The sequence below is a fragment of the Canis lupus genome, chromosome X (genome assembly GCF_048164855.1).
Source record: "Canis lupus baileyi chromosome X, mCanLup2.hap1, whole genome shotgun sequence".
Taxonomy (NCBI): Eukaryota; Metazoa; Chordata; class Mammalia; order Carnivora; family Canidae; genus Canis; species Canis lupus.
This window is the reverse complement of record NC_132876.1, coordinates 111,386,980-111,405,793: the sequence shown is the minus strand read 5'-3', so window position 1 is coordinate 111,405,793 and position 18,814 is coordinate 111,386,980. Positions and strand designations below refer to the sequence as shown.

Below are 18,814 nucleotides of genomic sequence, written 5' to 3'. Positions count from 1 at the left end.
GGTCTCGCTCTGGGCCTGACGCTCCTCTAAGTGCCGTAGGGATGGTAGCTCTTTGATCCTCAGGACAGACCCCGGCATAGGTACCATTCTTACCTCCACTTCACGGACCAGGACGAGGTGGAGCGAAGGTTTACTGACTTCGCCGGGGCAGGCACTTGATAGGTGGTGACCCTGGGATTTAAAGTTTCAGAGTCTGTGTCATGACTCCCCGAAGCTGACTCGCGCTGCATTCTTCCCCCAGTGGAAGCGTCGGTGGCTTTTGCAGGACGGCACAACGTACATCCGTGCAGGACAATGCACAGATCTTAAGTGTACAGCTCAGTGGATCTTCACAAACTGAACACACCCAAGTACCCAGAAGCCTGCCCCAAACAGAACATCACCAGTCCCACAAAAGCCCTTCCACCTCTACCCCCAACTTTTACCCTTATCCTGACTTTTCTGGGCGTGGATTAACTTGAACTGTTTACAGAGTCACAGAGTCTGCTTTCTTCTGTGCTTGCTTGCTTTCCCTCTGCATCACCTTTGTTATTGGATATAGTTCAAGTGTGTTTCTTTTCACTGCTGTGTGATATTCCAGTGTGGGAACATGGCACAGTTAGTTCATTCACTTTTCTTTTAGTGATGGACATTTTGCTAATATCCCGCGTGAGATGATATGAATGGTGCCACTACGTACATATCTCTTGGTGAATTCGGGGACATGGTTCTCTTGGGTACATCCCCATAGGGTGCAAAATCCAGCGAATACAGGTATTCAGCTTTAGTAGATATTGCCAAGCAGTTTTACCAACTGGGTGTACCGGTTTACGCTCCCATCAGCAGTGTGACGGAGTTCCAGTTGCTCCTCACTCTTGCCACCACTTGGAATTTTCTGTCTTTTCATTTTAAGCCATTCTAGTGGGCAGCATGTATCACACTTAATAAAAAAAAAAAGACTATTTTTAGAAGAGTCTTAGACTTAAAGAAAAATGGAGACGATAGTACGGAGAGCCACCATACACCCCGCACCCCACCTCCCCTAGTGTTAACACCTTACATTAGTGTGGTACCTCGTTATAATTAGTGAACCAATACTGATATATTTTCGTTCGTGTACTGCTTGTTAAATAGCAAACCCACAGGACAAATGAATGATGGTGTTGGCGTCTTCTCCTCTTGTCAACTTGAGGACCGGCGAGTAACAGTTCACAGTTAGATCATTCACATGGACCAGGGGTGGGTCAGAGGCCAGTGCGGTCCTTTGCTTAATAAGGGGAAACCCACTAGTTGATACAGGGAAGTTGTGAGTCTGTCTAAACCTTTGTGATTGTCATCGTTGATCAAGGATTCTCCAGGCGTGGCCCAAAGTAGCACGCGAGGCTGCTGTTAAAATGCCAGTTCTTGGGCTCCATCCCACACTAAGAATCAAAACTTCTGGAGATGGAGGCTGAGAATCTGCCTTTTAAGCAAGAAACTTCAGGTGGTTCTAATGTACCTGATAACCTGTGTTCTAGATGCAGAAAAGCACCCCAGTAAATAGTGCCTGTAATATCTTAAATGCAGGAGGCATTACATTTTCCGGGTGAGGCATCTAGTACTGACACTCATTTGGTTCACATTGTACTTATTTTAATGCAATAAAAGCTTATGGGCAAAAAGGCAGCCTGTTAATACCAGAATCCTAAGAAGGGTGACTTTCGAGTTAGGTTTCCCTGGACCTTGACTAAAAAAGATGGCACTGGAAAACAGAAATGATGTGGCTGGTCCCCAGTGGATAAGGAAGCTGAGACAGGGTGAGACTTAGGGCTCTTGGTCCCCTTGGAATCTCAAGAGGAACTTTAATGTCAAAGAGGGTGTGGAGGACAGCAGGAAGAGATCAGTGTGTAAAATATTCCAGTGGCGAATTCCAGAAAGGCAGCAGTCAGGGCTAAATGGGACAAGAGACAATACACATTAATTTAAGACGTCGTCGTCAATTTAGTGGCATGTTTATTGAAATAGCCCTTCGTGTTCTAAAAAAAGCACTGGGGTACAGACCTCTGAATCCCTGCAGGAAACTACAAATTCCTGGGAGGGAACAGCAGCCCTAGTCCTGACTTTAATAACAAAAGGCAATTATTTTTAGTATTTTCCAGTAATCTCAGCTGTCTGGTATTGTCAGACTCTATTCATGGACAGCTGGAATTTAGAGAGTGAGTTGAGTGAATGGGGAGGAGAGGCAGGCATAAAAGAGGGAAAGAGACAGAAGAGAGAAAGAATGAGAACATGAGTGGGAGCTTACAAGCTTTTCCACTCTGGTATATTATCCGGCATGATGGGCCCCAAGGCAAAAGTGCCAGTCATGTAATAATAAATGCCAAGATCAAACCTCCAGGAACAAATATAAAGGGACTCTAAAACAAGCAATTTGTCAGACCGGTTTTGGGGTACAGAGAAGTGTACAGAAACTAGAGGGAAAGTAGGTCACGGATGGATTCTGGTGGAGACACCTGGGAAGCCACCGTGGGCGCCAGTGTTGTAACTAATTAAGAGGCAGTGACACCGTGGCAGCTGGTGGCATTGGAGGCGATGGCGGTGGCAGGTCAGGGAGGAGCGGAATTGATTTTTTAATTTATTTAGTTTTAATTAATGGAATTAATTTTTAAAAGCCGCTTGGAAAACCCAAACCCGTGGACTCAGCAGATCTGTTGGCAGCATAGTGTGGTGAGGCAGAGAAATGGGCTCCCTGTCTCTTGCCAATTCTGTTGGGAGAATCATAGGGCAGCAGGAAGGCTGTCAAATGGGAGGTCGGTTCTGTGGAGCATTTGCCTGTCATGGGTGAGGGGGTGGTACAGCGCAATCTTCCAGGTACAGGCCAGAAAATGAACATTGGTCCCCTCCCAAAGTAAAGAGTAAACATGGAACAGAAGTGCTGAAAGGCCCTGGGCACAGTGGAATTGTTTCCAATGGGCAGCTTACAATCAAGATAAATGGGTTTGATGATGGAAAAGAACAGTTGTCCTTTACATAATTACTGGGTGAGGAAGGAGAACCTGGTATAGAGCTTCAAAAGATGTTTCTGTGCTGTCTCAGAAAATTGTGCTCGAAAAGCTCGTTTAGATTGCCCTGGACAGAAATACAAATCAAAACCACCATGAGATACCACCTCACACCAGTGAGAATGGGGAAAATGAACAAAGCAGGAAATCACAAATGTTGGAGAGGATGTGGAGAAAGGGGAACCCTCTTGCACTGTTGGTGGGAATGGGAACTGGTGCAGCCACTCTGGAAAACTGTGTGGAGGTTCCTCAAAGAGTTAAAAATATACCTGCCCTACGACCCAGCAATTGCACTGCTGGGGATTTACCCCAAAGATACAGATGCAGTGAAACGCCGGGACACCTGCACCCCGATGTTTCTAGCAGCAATGTCCACAATAGCCAAACTGTGGAAGGAGCCTCGGTGTCCATCGAGAGATGAATGGATAAAGAAGATGTGGTCTATGTATACAATGGAATATTCCTCAGCCATTAGAAATGACGAATGCCCACGATTTCCTTCAATGTGGATGGAACTGGAGGGTATTATGCTGAGTGAAATAAGTCAATCGGAGAAGGACAAACATTATATGGTCTCATTCATTTGGGGAATATAAAAAATAGTGAAAGGGAATAAAGGGGAAAGGAGAAAAAATGAGCAGGAAATATCAGAAAGGGAGACAGAACATGACAGACTCCTAACTCTGGGAAACGAACTGGGGGTGGTGGAAGGGGAGGAGGGCGGGGGGTGGGGGTGACTGGGTGATGGGCACTGAGGTGGGCACTTGACGGGATGAGCACTGGGTGTTATTCTATATGTTGGCAAATTGAGCGCCAAAAAAAAAATAAATTTATAAAAAATAAAAATAAAAAAATAAAAAATAGATTGCCCTGGACACCGACAGCCTCACTTGGATTTGTAAGTGGCCGAATGAGCACAGTCCCCAAATGATAATTTCTAGAAACGTTTCAGCCTAGGAGGAACACAACTACTTGGCTTTTAAGGGTTTGCTGTTAACTGCTACTTCAGCCAACCTCACGGTCATCTTCTGGGAAAAGAGCTACAAGCTGCAAGCTCTTTTCAGCACCACGAGAGAGATCGGCCTCTTTTACATAAAGGGAGATTTAAACTCAGAGGCGTTAAGTCACTGTCTAAAGTCACAAAACTTATTAAAGAACCCAAATGGAGTTTCCAGCTGCTGTTATTTAACCTTGAGAGTTGCTTTCCACCAGTTCTCTTATAAAGTGGACTTGAACTTGCAAATGTGAGGTGTCCCTGCATGCCAGCAAGAAAACAGGACCAAGATCGAAGTCCTTCTGGGGAGCTTCGAGCTGCTGGCTAAGACAGCAAACAGTTCCTTTCTCTAAACAAGGCAAGGTGGGGTTCTCTCTCTCTCTCTCTCTCTCTCTCTCTCTCTCTCTCTCTCTCCCTTTCCTCCCCCGCCCCAACATATGTACACACACAACCAGGGGATCCGACCTACGTGATTCTCAAGGGCTTCCTTGGTGCACTAAGGGATAATAATATGAGAAATCACTTGCAAGTCTTCCCCAGGAAAGCATTCTGAATACTTGACATTCGTGACTCAGGGAAGAGGTGAAGAGCCCCAGCTTCCTTCCACATGGGCTTCTGCTCTTTGGCAATAACTTCAGATGCCTGCTGTCATTCAGCAGAAGGTGAGTTAAGTAGGCTTTTGAGGAAGGTGCCCTCAGAGGCTCACCAGGAGATGGCCCGATGCAACTCCTAAGAAGATAGGCTCTGGAAGGTGCCAGTGAGAGGCCACCAGAGCAAGGCAGTGTATTTGCTGCAGATCGGAGAGGAGATCTCCCGGCGAGGTAGCTGTGGCCTGGCCTGGGAAGCACACAGAGTGGCCCAGGGTGGCTGCCGAAAGTTCCTTGCTGCTTGCCTGAGCAAGTCAACTTTTCCCTTTCTCTTCTCTGAGAACAGTGTTTAAGGAAAGAAAAAGTTCAAAGACAGAAGAAAATCCTTTACACTTCTTTAAGTGGGGTTCCTTCTGTGTGGGGGGTCCCTTAGAGCATACATAAGGCTACTTGGCAACAGTCCAGTTACTGTTAACAAGATAAACTGATTACACTTCTCATTTCCACTCCCCTCTACATTCATGCACACTCACTTGCACCTCTTTCCCGAGGAATTCCAGCAACAGTGCTTTCAGGCTGGGGGGGGGGGGGCGGTTTAAATCAAGATAAACTGCTTTCCTTCTTTCTGAAGAGCAGGATTCAAGAACAATGTCGGCCAAGCGCCAGAACAGTCTCAGACAGAACATGCTGGCTTCGTTCAGGGACACTGAATTGATATTTGTAACCATTTCAAACTTCTCTCGAAGATATTTCAGAGCTCGGAAAATAGAACAAAAGGAATTTGCATTCTTTTTTTCTCTTTCCAGAGTCCACAGCTCTCACGAATGCCTGCCAAACCTAGTATATGGTTAGACATTTATTCAGCCATTCACATTGCCATTATTCATGGTTCAAACAAAGAACTTGATAAAATATAGTTATAAGTGCTAAAAGATGTTTCTGTGACTTCACACCATGGCTCAACACCATCCTGATGGCACAGCTCCAGTGGCCTTTTAGTCTTCACTCTGATTGATAGCCAAAGCTAGAGTGGTGGTTAAGAGCGGGGCATGTAGTTTAATGAGCTACGAGAACTTCCTTTGCCCAAGCCCCTTGGTGGGGCTCGTGGCCCAAGAGGAAAAGAAATTGGCTTGGTTTCGGTGACCTCTCATTGAAGACTAGACAACTTGAGGGCCACAGATTTGCTTCTTCAAGGACCTATTACCACTATCCCACACCATCCCACTCTGGGGCCTTAAGAACGTCACTTGGGCAACATTTGTGGCCTGATAATGAAGCATTGTTAATGTTATTTTTAATAATAGAGTTAAAAGCTATTGATCAAGTTAACCATACTGTACAAATGAAAGGTAAGATTTCACGTGTGTACAAATACATGCTAATAAAGACATCTCCAGATAGGAGACATTTATATCAAATGGGAGACAGGCTACAGGTGCGTTGCTTTAGTAAAATGTTTCCCAAACTATGTGGGTCTTTGGGATATAGTAGGTCACACACATTCATTTCTATGGTCAAAGGGTTTGAGAAAACTGGCTGAGCGTGTATATACATATATACCGATATATACATATACTCTGATCTGCAGTAATTGGACTCTTGCCAAGTGTGTGTGTGTGTGTGTGTGTATAAACGCTCAGCCATATATATATATATATATATATATATATATATACTTGTTTATATAATATACAAGTTTCTTTACTACAGAACCTATCAGAGCCTTTAATATCCTGAAGGACATTGTGATTCTCTAAGAGGATCAAGCATGAAGTATTTCCCAAATTCATTTGACCATAGAGCTCTCTTAACACATTTGGGTCTTGGATTCCATGAAACATATTTCAGGAGATGCTGTTTTAGAAAGTGCTTTTCTGTACGAGTGATCCTTTATAGCTCAGGCAGGCCATGCCTCCAGCAATAAAGAATTTCTGGGGCTTCTCAGTGGGAGGAAGGGGTGAAGGAGTTGGGGAGAGAGGATGATCAGATATCTGAATAAGCAAGCAAGGTCTTGAACTCCTCGAGGCCAGAAACTCCGCGAGGACCCCTTGAGGTCGCTCTGACCTGCACGCGGCACAAATGTTTGACACCTGATTGTTGAGGTGAATGGATGAATGAACGCTTTCTCCGAGCCTGAGTTAAGCCAAGCACCAGCTGATCTTGATTATCCTTTGACTGGGGTCATAGAATAATTTAAAATGCATCCTGAAGATTTGGGATCCCTTATACTAGATAGATGGTCAAATCAAGTGAAGAAATAAGGGAACTGGCTCACCTTGGGTGTCCCCGAACTGTGGGCCCACCTCAGTAAAATCCCCGAGGGCGCTGTTGGTTGGGGCGGGAAGTGCCTGGTGCCTCCCCCTTTGACTTGAGAAAGAGGAAAGCATGTCTGGTTACATTTTGAGGTGGGCTCTGAGGGCAGCACAGGGGGTCTTCTCTGCACATCTATGCTCATACGCACGGCACTGGCTCTTAGACGCACATCCCGACACAGCAGTGTGTCAGTCGTAAGCTCAAGTTGGAAGCCTCAAGTACTTTGTTATTAATGACAGGCATTTGGGAACGATTTACTTTTAAATATAAATTTGGATGGATTTAAGGCTGAAGCTAACCTCCCATTTTGATATGCTTTCCAGAGTGAGAGAGGAAACAGCTTGCTTACTGGGAACGGTACGTGCGTGCACAATCGGTTAGATGTATCTTATTGGAACACAAACAGTGAGGGTGCTGTGCCAGAAGTGTACCTTCCAAGCAAATGCCTAACTAGCAAAATAAGTAAAGAGCCCATCTGAAAACTCCCAAGTGCAGGTCAGTGAGTAGCTTGGGTAATTTAGAATTCCTTCTCTTTCTTTGGGGTTCATGATGTTTTCCCAGGAGTGTGTGAATCACGCTTTCTCACCACGGGTCAGCCATCTTGACACCTACAATATGGAAGTCCTAAGGACCTCTTGGCCTTCCCCTCACACGCTTAGCCCTAACCCCAATCCTAATCATTCATTGCCAAGGAAGCCCCATTCCCCTTAGGGTTTGCGATGGCCACTATTGCCCTCAGGCCTGGATTGGCATCTAGCTTCTCTGCGTTCCATCCTGTCCCTGCGTCCAATTAGTGGGGACTGGCAGGCCTCCTTCCGTGGAAGAGTTTGTCACTGTGGGTATGCAGGGAAAGGGTTAATGTAACCCTTTCCCCTTCTCTATGGAAATCTGCCCTTGTGTTCACTTTCCAGCTCTGTTGCCCTGGAAACCTGGTGAAGGTGGAATGTCAGCTGTGTTACCAGGCAATATTGCTTATAGTAAAAATGACCCAATTGTTAAATAGCTTCTGGTGCAGCAGGATTGTAAATGAGTCTAAATACCTGGCAGGAAGCCATAGCTTTGGGCTCCCCTGAGTGTGGGACTTTTGGTTCTGGCGTGTCCCTTATGGGGCCCCTGAAAACCATAGTTGCTTACAAGAAGTATTAGGTCCTCTGGGGCCGGGGGGCTTCTAAGCCAAGATGGGCCCTGTACTCTCCATGTGTCTGCACCTGAGCCACCACTTAGCGGCCCCTGGACAGCATGTGGGCTCCTGTAAGGACCCCCGCAGAGGCGGGATGCCTGAAGCTGCCCTGCTGGCCAGTGGTGGCTCCTAGCTGGTTTCCTTCTGAGTGGACTCACACCTGTGGCAGCCTGTGGTCGTCTCGGGAGCCAAAATGTGTTGTTGAACCGATGGAGGCCCCCGACAGACCCCAGAATCACGAGAGGGTGGGCACGCTTTTAGCACCCATGCTGGTCTGGCCCCTCACATCCCAGTTCCCAGAGAGTCGTCTCCCTGTCATTGGAAGGTAGTCAAAGCCCATTTCCATTAAGAATGATCCTGGTGATTTGTCTTCCTTGAACGAGAGTGACCAGTTGGAAGGGCCGAGAAGGATTTACTCTCAGTTTTCTCGGAAGTTGTATGTTTCCTATTTGTGGGTTTGTCCATCCTGCTTCTGAACCTCTCGAATTCCTTGCACTTCCAGAAGCCTCCTGGCCTATGAGCTTCAGATGGCTGGAGCACAGTTTCAGTGCTGCATTTCATTCACAGCCAGCTCTGCTGCTGTCTGGGGCCTCGCCGGCACCAGTTCATACAGAGACTCATCCTTTAGCAGGATGGGCTTGGCAGGAATTGTTTCTTGTTTCTTGAGGACTTATTATGAGCCCAGAGCTGCTCCAAGTGTTCCACGTATACTGACCTGCAAACAACCCTATGAGGTAGGAACTATTGTTTATTACCTTCATCTGTCAGAGGGGAAGCTGAGGCACAGGGCAGGGTGAGTGACTTCCCCAGGGCCACACAGCTCTCAAGTGGCAGAGCCAGTGTTCACACCCTGAGAGTTGAGTTTTCCACCCCTACGGTAAGCTGCCCCTCTGAGTCTCATAATGAAGACCGGATTTTTGCCCGGCCTCGGGGAGTTGAGGGTTGAGGCTGTTGGAGAATGTCCCAGACGTACTTGGTGGATCCAGAGAACAGCTACCGACCAACTGATGGAGAAGTGGAGGATGTTTTAATTCTCTGCCTTGTAGAAGAAAGCTGAGGCACACCACCCCATTGGGATCACTCACCCACCAAACACTCAACGAAGCACCGGCTCTTAGGGAAGGAAGGATACAGCAGTGAACCAAAGGGCCCCAGCTCCCTGCCAGCGAGGAGTTTCCATTGCCGTGTATGTCCTGATCTGATTCTGCTGTCCATAGAAACGAGGAAGAGGAGATTCAGGGAGAGGAAAATAAACAGAAAAGCAAGGAAAGAGGAGGAAGGAGAAATGTTCCAGCATTTTGTTACTCCCCTGGTTTCCCAGCATGACTCTGCCCCCCAACCCCCTGGGCCAAAGTCAAACCACTGATCATACTGCCCAATAGAACTTTCTGCAATGATGGAAGTGTTCTCTATATGTACTGTTCAAAAGAGTAGCCCCTAGCTGTGTGTGGCTCTGGAGTACTTGAAAGGTTGCTAGTGTAACTAAGGAACTGAATTTGAAATTATATTTAAAAATTTAAATAGAAGTGGCCACATGTGACAAGTGGCTTCTGTAGTGGACTACACAGCCCTAGAACTTTCCTATCCTAAACATGACATCAAGCACCCTTTTCCCCAGCCTGGTCCGGGTTATTCTAAGTTCCTAAATTTCACTGGGAAAAGTCTGAATAGGTGGCCAGACCTGCAGCTTTCAAATGTGCCTTGTTGGATTAAAACTTAAATCCATGAACATGGGCCACAAAACCCCAAATTCAGTCTTTCTCTTCAGAGTTGAATTTCTTCCCACTGCTACTTACTTTGAACACATTTCCAGGTAGCTAAGTAAAACAGGAGCTGTTTAAATATCATTTTTTTAAACAAGGCAAGCAGAAGGTAAGAGAAAGGGCAGGAGGGGAGTAAAAGAAAGGTCGATATTGTGGCATCGTACCAGTCTTTGTTTCTAAATCTCAGCAGCCTTGAAAGAGAACATTAAGATATCTTTTACTCTCTGGCCTGGCTTCTCGGAGAGAGGGAGACATAAATGAAAGCCCTCTTTGTGTGGCTATACTGTGACTGCAGAGACAATGAAAAGACCTTTTTTTTATTCCTTCTTTTGGATATAAGTTTATGTGTGTGTGTGTTGAAGCCCTTGTCGCTACAAAGCAATCTCACAATTAGCTACTGTTCACCTTCTTGGCTCCAGTCTTTGTAAAAATAATGATGATAGTAACTTTTTTTTAAAAAAAAAACCTGCTGTCCATACTCAGGGAAATTTCTTGGATCCTGAAGGATTTTACAGACAGTACGCAGAGCCTCGGGCCCTAGCTGACCTAATAAGCTTGAAACTTGAGCAGTTTTTACAGACTGGATCAGATATGGAGCACCCTTCACTGAAATCCTGCCCCCTGGGCTACGGGCAAGGTCGATGAGTTGGGATGCACTGGCCCAGCTGGGGATCCATTTGACTGGTCAGTGCCTGTGCTATACAGTTGTTAAATATTTTGAATATCACCCCTGACTATTGTGGCCATGGCAATCCTGCAGGAAATGAAATTATTTCAGTGAGAAAGCACTTAGCCATCCCTGTATTGATTTATTTAACACCAAATTGAGTCAGACAGTGAGGGAGACAGATACACAAACAAATACCGTATGGAAAAGGCTGAGCCAATGCTCAGATGGAAGTGTTTTTTAAAACCTGTGGGAGGCCAGAGGAGAAAGTCATTCTTTGACATGGCGGGTATCAGGGAAATTTGAAGAAGAAAATGATTTTTGATCTGGATCTTGAAAGATGACTAGAAGTTCACCAAGGCACAGGGCATTCTAGGCAGAGGGTGCAGTAAAGCCACAAGGTGTGACATGCTGCAGAGAGGAATGACAAGTGCCATGCGTTTGGAGCACAGAGTTTGGGCGGTGGTGGTCGAAGTGAGTCCAGTAGGAGGCGAAGTGGGGGATCTGTGCTGGTGTCACATTCCCAAGTGCTTTGGATGCCATGCCAGCAGTAGACTTGGTTCTGTAGGCAACAGGGAGCCAGTCAAGTTTACTTTAGCATGTAACTGATAGTGGGGTTTGATCTGAAGGAAGACATTGATAGGCATGTGACAGAGGGAGTGGAGGGAGAAATGGACCAGTATTGGGGAGAGCAGCGAGGAGACGACAGTTAACATGGGGCCCGAGGGGCCCGTTGGCCTGTGAGTAGCTGAGGCACTGGGAAGAGAGGGCTGGGTGGAGGTGAGGGCTGTCATGGAGTAGGGCCAACTGCAGTTAGTTAGCAGATGTGGAAGACAGGGAGGGGATGAGGGTGGTTCTAGCTTTTTAACGAAGAGGCAGTCGCTTTGGGTGGAAATGGAGAGTTCGGCTCTGGACAGGAAACTTTTGAGGTGCTCGTCCCAGAAGGTAGTTGGAATATTATGCCAGCCCTACCGTCGGGCATATGAAGGCTTCTCTCTCCGTTCTTTCCGAGTTGTTAACCATCTGTTACATTCAGTTGACTTTCCTTATTACACAATCAGATAACCCAAGACTCAATGGTGATGGCTGTGGAGCTTCTACCTAAGAAAATGCCTGGCTTCGAGGGGGCTCCCATGGAAGCGCGTTGCTTTAAACTGAATTGCACAATCCAGGTCTATAAAAGTGGGGCAGGGAAAAAAGAGCAAATATAAAATAAATCATTATGGGAATATTACCAAAGCACAATTCTTTACTTGCAACATGAGTGATGTCAGCGGCCGCCCAAGACTAATCAGCACCAAATGAAATGAAATGAGCACGATTAATGAAAATGTGTAGCTAGACACTTTGTTCTCCTTTAAAAGGATACTTAAATGAGTGTATAGAGGCAGAGTTCCCATTTGTTCCTATTTGGTTGGGAGTCTGATGGACATCTGGAGGGATTAGCACCCCTCCAAGCCATCCTTTGGTGCCACCATGACAGTGATAAAGGCTTCGTTCCAATATCAAGCTGAACGATTTCTCCTCTAACATCCAGATTTATCATTTTGTGGCTGCACTGCTTCTTGAAGATCCTGTTTCAACGACAGGGATTTAGCTACAGGAGCTTTGCTTGTTTCTACTGGGTTGGATTCTACATCTTTTGAACTATTTCTTTCATGAATCATTCACAGGATATAGCCAAGGTAATGTAACTTTGTCTCCCTTTATTAAGGCTTTTATTCCCCCTCGCCTGGGCAGAGATAACACTCGCCTCTGGAAAGGCTGTGAGAAGTCATTGTGTGCAGTGAATTTAGATACCTCTGTGGGTCTGTGATCTGCAAACTCCGCTCCGTGTAATCACATAGATCTGTAACCGCTACTCATGTATGAACTTTGGTGAAGTCTGCTAAAGATTACGGCAGATCTGCCCGTTTAGAAACTTTTACTGGCTACTGTTTTGTTTCAGGATGGCTGGCGGAACCACAAATTGAGCTTAAGATGTATCTTGAAACCCTTCAGCCGTGCCCCACATTTGATCAGAATCAGTCAACTCCTTTGAAAGTTATCATGAAACAAATAGGGGAGATAAAAGCAAAACGCTGAGTGGCTGAGGTGAAACAGACCCCTTGTTTTGGTTGGTTATTTGATCTCAAACCATATCCTGTCATTAGGCACATTGTCAGATTTAAGAACTAATTCCAGACCCCCATTTATATGGGGGAAGCCGGAGAACACAATAGAGGGGAGGGGGAAACCCGCCCAATTTGCTGCATCACCCCCCACCCCAATTTCCCTTCCCTAGCTCAGTGGGAAGACTGGGTTTCCTCATCGCCCTTGGCTTTTAGTCCATCCATTGCTAGGACATAACATCTGATTCCCCGGTTTAAAAAAAAAAGAAACAACATTGAGGGGAAGAACCATCAAAGAGAAAGAAACAGGGGCCCCCAGCTGGCTCAGTCGGTAGAGGTGCGACTCTTCATCTCTTGATCTCAGGGTGGTGAGTTCAAGCCCCATGTTGGGCATAGAGATTATCTGAAAAAAAGGGAAAGAAAGCTTTTTACAAATTTCTTTTTTCACTTCATAGAAGCTTGGCTGGCTTTTTCATAATAAAGTTGGCTAGCAATGATAGTTCAGTGATATTCCCATTCATGGGAAATTTAGGGAAGATTGTGGGGCAAAATTCTCGAACTTTCCACGTGTTCAGCAAATGAGCAAGAGCCAAATCATCCATACCCAGACAGAAGGGGGTGAGTCTTTATCAGGTGGTTGAGTTCAGAACTATCCTTTTACCAGCAGAGAGCGCTTCTCTTTGTTTCCATCGGAATGTGTCACGAGCTGTCTCCTTGGAAGTGAAATCCAGGCTCTGCAAATCCAGACTGTCCAGCCATCAAGCCGGGGCCCTTGCCAGATAGGCGTGTTCTCGAAGAGCGGAGACACGGCCAGTCAGAGAACCATCGGGGAAAGAAATGATGTAAATCTCGGGTCCTGTTCGGATCCTGTGCATTTGACGGAAGCTAGAATTTAACTTGCAAGGAAGCGTGAATGCACGTTTGGTCAATGAGATTCAACAGCGATTTCTCCTAGGATTGCCGCCGCCGCCCCTGCCCTGCCCTGCCCCCGCCAGCAGCATCTCTCGAGGAGACATTCCGAGTGGACAGCGAAGGTTTTCCAAAGTACCCAGCATGGCCTGAGTGGAACAGCTCGCAGGCATCGAACCAGGTGGATTCCGACGCCGCGTTTCCTGGGAGCGTTTCCCGTGAACGGTTAGGTCCTTCTTAGGGAAAAATGTGGTTGTTCACGTTGTCGAAACAGACGTCACTTTGTGGCGCTGCAGCATCCCGGGTCGAGGCGTGTTCCCTCTGGCCCTCCGCCGGCCTCCGCCGGCCACCCTCCCTGCTCCCACTCTCCGGACCCCGCACTTGACAGCGCCCGTGGTGCCCCCTGCCCTTTCCTCGTGCGGCTGGCCGTGGAGCGGCTCCCGCGGCCGTCTGGCTCCCGTGGGCGCCTCCGTCCTCCCGCCCCCGGGCGTGCGTGCTTGCCGGCACCTCCCGCACTTTGGTGACCGACGAGGAGGGCCGTCGCTACGCCGCTTTGCGGTGGGAGAGGGCGGCGCCCCAGCGTAGGGCCAGGCCGCTGCCCCCTGCGTGCCGTGGGCTCCCCAGTCCTGGGCCACGGATCCCCGTGCTTCGCGGGCCCTCGTCTTCGCTCTGCCCAGCCACGCTGCGCTCTTTTCTGCAGGCCAGCCCGGCGTGCGCAGCTGGGAGTGACCTCTCCGGAAATTACAGTCCAAGCGCCCCTGCCGCTCCCCTGGTTACCCTCCGACCCGGCCTCCCAAGCTGCCCTGTTCCCCATGCGCCCCCTCGGCTGCCTGTGCGCCGCACGTCGGGGGTGCGTGCGTCCGCGGGTTCGCTGTCAGGAGCCACCGCGGCGGGCGTGCCCCGCCCACGCATCTCGTGGTCACGACGCCGCGATGACCCTGCACCAACAGGTGCCCGGGGGAGGCGAGGGCGGACTCTCCCCATCTGCCCGTCCTGCGGCGTCCCAGGGCTCCCAGGTTCAGGATCCGAAGGGCCCTTGCTACCCAGCTCCCCCAGACTCAGTTTACCTGGGGGGCCTGGCTTCATCGGCACAATGGTCTGAATGAGAGATCTTGCCTCCTTCTTGCCGTGCCCTGTGACGGCAGCAGCAGCAGCAGCAGCAGCCCCTTCTTGGAGCTCGAGAGGCCGAGGGTCTGAAGGCGCGTCTAACGGCGGCACCGCGGCACGAGCGACCCTCGGTGTCACGCTAGAATGTGCTTCCACGTTTCCGGCACGCTTCCGCTTGTTTTCATAATTCCCCATAAGAGGATGACCCTTCCCCTCCGCACTTCGTTCGCTTCAGTCGGTTCCTCTCCAGACGGACTTTCAAAGACGTGTTTTAAATTGACTGTGGCAGCGGCATAAATAGCGAAGGGCGCACGCACGGAAACTCCAGGGGTTTGCACCTTGGCTGATGGGCGACTAGATCATTCTGACCAGTGGGTCTATTGAAGGCAACTGAAAAGAAAGCATAAAATAGAAGGAAGCATCAGACCCCTCAGCTCCTGTGAAATGGAGTTAATTGATAGGCTTGTGGTTAATGTGCTAGTAAACCTACTTCGCTCAACATGCACTTTCTTCTGGGGGTGGCAACAGGAACACAGTGTTTGGTTTGTTCTTGTGAGATTAAGAGACGCCTGGTATCACTTAGTATCGATTGGGGTGGAGGAGGGGGGCTGGTGTTAAAATGCTGAGCGTTCTGCAGAAGAAGGTCTGCATTGTGGAGAAGTGATAGGGGGAGAGAGAGAGGATGAGTGATAGCTATAAGCGGTGGCCCTCGCTTTTCAGAGGCTCGGAGCTGTTGACAGAACAAATAATCACATCCAAGAGACTTTGAAGCTACCCACATGGTCAGCAGAAAAGGGGCCACGAGGCGCAGCCGTACATGCTGGAATTAGTTCAGAGAGCAAAAGCAAGAACTTGCCTTTGCTTGAAGCCAAAACCAATCTGAAACCACAGAACCTCGGCCCGAGGGCTAGGCAAAAAAGCTTGCTTTTGAAACCTGAGCTCCTGTTGCTGTGGGGGTGGGCGGCTGGGGGGATTGGTGTCTGTTCCACTTGTACAAGCAAACCCCTCTGATAATTTTGACCCTGCAAAAATTACATAATCCTTTCATCACAGCGGGTTACATTTTCCAAGGGCACAGCTCTGACTTTCAACCGATTATAGGTGAATTGTTAGGACTCTAGCACCCACGCTTAAATATGTTTGTTTCATTTCCAAAGTTCCGTGTATTAAGTGTCAACAATCTACACTCATGCTGCCTCATGTTGGAAAATTAACTCAGGAAATCCCAAAATGAAAAATTTCCCCCCTTGGCAATTTCCCATCCCTGTCGTGTGATAACGGTTTTTTGTGACAGCCAAGTACAGCACTAGGCACAGGGTGGGTCTGGGGGTCTGGAGCTCCGCAATCAGTGTCTTGTGTTAATCCAGGCTTTCCTCCAAAGAGTTGGCAGTGCTGCGTTTGGTTTGTTTTGTTTTTTACAACCCCCCCCCCCAACACACATGTCCAGGCCGTTCTCCCTCCCGTGTTCCCTAATCTTGCCTGTTGATAACACTGTTAGCTCCATGGTCTCTTCCCTCACTGCCCCGACAGCCTAATATTCCTCCTTTGGACCTTTTGCAGATGGCCCCTCTTTTCCACTTTTTCTGCACTCCTTCCCCTCCTGCCTGCTGCCCCATCCCAGGGCAGGTTCTGGCCATTTCTCGTCTGGAATATGGCCATAGTCTCCATAAGCTTGTCACGCCTGTCTTCTAAAACCACGCCGGTTCCAGTGGATTCATTTGACATTCCCAGTTCATCATCTGGCGTCTTTGGAGAGACCAACATCATCTTTCCAGCCTCATCCATCAGGACTGCTCTCCCTTGACCCCCTCGCCATCCACAGAGCGTACCACACACTTACCCACCTCCTACCCTTGGCTCAGGCTGCTTCCATCCCCTTTCCCACCGATAAATCCTCCTTGTCTATCGTGTTCATCGTACAGGCTACCGCGTGGAAAGCCCACTCTGATCCCCAGAGATAGAACTCATCACTCTTCACCTGGTACTTTCTGGAACCCTTTGTTGGGAGCTCAATTTCTGCATGTATTTCAGCCTAAAACAATTAACCAACTAGAAAACAATCTAGTTAGTTAATTTTGTGCTTGGGAACAACTAAACTATAAGCCCCTTGAGCCCAGGAATGGCCTCCGGGCCCTGCTATGGTGCCTTGCAAGTGGCCTGGTCCTAAGAAGAGCTCAAGGGATGAACTGAGTGAATAAATGACACCCCGTGTTGGAGGTAAAGAGGGCTCAGCATCGACCGCTGTAAGGACAGTAGAGGGATTCTTTTGCCCATAGTCCTTCAAAGGACAAGTAAGTCAGGGACACCGTTGCTTCTGTCACAGTCCTCAGTGGCTGTGTATTGCTACCCCTTCAGAGATCTTGGAACTAGATATTCAGTTGCCATTTGTTATTTTATACCTGGGGATTTGTATATACGTGCATCTGTGGCAGGAACGTGGGAGGCAGGTAGATGGTACCTGTGTGCATCAGACTGTTCACTCTTGAGTAGCACTGTCCCGTAGAAAAACAATTTGAGCCACACATACATGTTTAAATTTTCTAGCACTCAAATTTAAAAAGGAACAAGAAGCAACATTAATTTTAATAATATATTTTAGGGACGCCTGGGTGGCTCAGTGGTTGAGCATCTGCCTTTGGCTCAGGTCATGGTCCCCCGGTCCTGGGATCGAGTTCCCTGCATGGAGCCTGCTTCTCCCTCTGCCTGTGTCTCTGCCTTTCTCTCTGTGTCTCTCATGAATAAATAAATAAAATATTTTTAAAAATAACATTTTAGTTAGCCCAGTTAGCCCAAATTATTACTGTGTCAGAATGCAACCAATACAAAAATTATTAATCATTTTCATTTTTCCTGTTTTTGGTGCTAAGCCTTCAAAATCTGGTGTGTGTTATATGCTTACAGCACATCTTCATTCAAATGCTAAATTTTCATCAGAGATACTTGATCTGTGTTTAGATTTTATAAAATTTATATTTGAAAAGGTAGCTTCACATATCCACGTTCTCCCGAATGTGTTTAACGTTTTTCTCCTAACTGAATTTAACAACAGCTCTGCAATTTAAATTCAAACTAATTACAATTAAGTAAAATTGTAAAGTTCTGTTCCTCGTTCACACTGGTCTCTTTTCAAGTGCTCAGTAGCCACATGTCGCTAGGGGCTACCATCTCAGAGCTCGTAGCCCTAGGGAGACAAAGATTTCTCAATGCCATTTAGCGCCTTCCTCTGCTGCTACAACTTAGTTTTTAAGAAGGAGAAAAGGGTGATTGGGCGAGTTGTTAGACGAGTCCAGTTAGCCAGCCTGGCCAGCAAGTTCTTCGTGAAATTAGGGCCCTGCTGCTGGCCTCCTGGGGCCGCCACGAAGGGTAATCGGCTTCTGTTGGGGAAGCATGTGAAAATCCAGGGATGAAATGGCGCATGTAATTCCCAGGCTTGTTGGATTGTAGACTGGGGCCCGTCTACACAGCAGCCGCACCCCACACAGCCACCCTGATCTGTGTTTTCTTCTGTCGTCGCGGTCTACGCTGGCGTCTGACGGCACCTGTGTCAATTGCATGTTTTGTTGTCTGCAGCACCGGGGTGACATGCTTTAGATGCTCACGGCTTTTATCAGATCTGAACATATTTGAAGTTTCAGTGCTTAACAGCTTTTGAGTGATCAAATATGTGGAAAACGTCTTTCTCAGCCAAAGAGCATATTTTCCAAATCCAAAATAGTTGAATATATTTTTCCCCTTCCTGCAAGTTTCCCATTGGATGGCACCCCAGAGACCAATTTAAAGCTTGAGAAGTTTAGAGCAAAAATGTTCTGGAACAAATGAAAATGAGGTGTGTCACTTAACCGAGTCTCTAGCCGCCCGTGTCTCCTGCAAAGCCGTGAAAGCATTCAGCGTTACTTAGTTCTAATAGGAAACTGAGCTTAGGGATTGACGTCCCCAGAATTGTGTGAGGGCGAGGCAGGGCCGCGTGGCTGGCTTTGAGGCGAGATTTGAGGCCTGAGGGGAAACCGAAATGACTCTGGACCCTAAGGGTTTTAAAACAGGTGCAGTCCCCCCCTCCTCCCCTCCGGGAAGCGTGCTGTCCACAGTTGGATGAGTGGTTCAGCGGCAGTTCACTGAGCTCGGGGATGGAAATGGCAAATTTCTCCCCAAATGAGCTTACTCTC

The 18,814-nt window shown here is 47.8% G+C and overlaps 1 protein-coding gene and 1 long non-coding RNA gene across 3 annotated transcripts in view; one reads left to right on the top strand and one right to left on the bottom strand.

The window, feature by feature from the left end:
- NHS (NHS actin remodeling regulator) overlaps positions 1-18,814 on the top strand; it is a 346,900-nt gene that overhangs the window by 205,292 nt on the left and 122,794 nt on the right. The window lies entirely within an intron of this gene.
- Positions 10,643-15,141, bottom strand: LOC140627402 (uncharacterized). The gene is made up of 2 exons (XR_012026169.1): positions 14,612-15,141; positions 10,643-13,038 (listed from the first exon to the last, which is right to left on the bottom strand). It is a non-coding gene; the product is annotated as an uncharacterized lncRNA (long non-coding RNA).